Source organism: Protobothrops mucrosquamatus, unplaced genomic scaffold (assembly GCF_001527695.2).
Source record: "Protobothrops mucrosquamatus isolate PMUCROS unplaced genomic scaffold, P.Mucros_1.0 scaffold4388, whole genome shotgun sequence".
Taxonomy (NCBI): domain Eukaryota; kingdom Metazoa; phylum Chordata; class Lepidosauria; order Squamata; family Viperidae; genus Protobothrops; species Protobothrops mucrosquamatus.
Window position 1 is genome coordinate 1,247 of NW_015390301.1, and position 720 is coordinate 1,966.

Sequence of the window (720 nt, forward strand, 5' to 3'; positions counted from 1 at the left end):
TGATGATGATAATATAAAATAATATAGAATAATAGAAATAGAATGACTGTGGCAAAGGTAAGCAAGGGGAATAGAATAGAATAGAACAGAACAGAACAGAACAGAATTTAGAAATAGAATTTAGAAATAGAATTTAGAAAAGAAATAGTATAGAATAGAAATAATGGAATAGAATGGAATGGAACGGAACAGAACAGAACAGAATTTAGAAATAGAATTTAGAAATAGAATTTAGAAAAGAAATAGTATAGAATAGAAATAATGGAACGGAACGGAACAGAATAGAATTTTTTCCCCATTCTACCACCCTTTTTGCCCCAGTTAAGTCAATCAGTGCCATTGTTAAATAAGTAACACAATTGTTAAGTGCATCTGGTTTTCCCTGTTGCAAAAGGGGATCACATGACCCCCCCCCCCAAAAAAAAACATTGCAATTGTCATAAATATGAACCACTTGCCAAGTGTCCGAATTTCGATCCCAGGGATGCCTAAGTGTGAAAAACAGTCATAAGTCATTTTTTTCCAAGCTGTTGTAACTCTGAACGGTCACTAAATGAACAGTAAAGGACTACTCTGTGTGTGTTTTTTAAAACATGCCTGAAGATGCTTTCTTTTCAACCTTGCCCCGTAAGAATTAAAAACCAGCTTTATCTCCAACTCTTAATTCTCTCTCTCTCTCTCTCTCTCTCTCTCTCTCTCTCTCTCTCTCTCTCTCTCTCT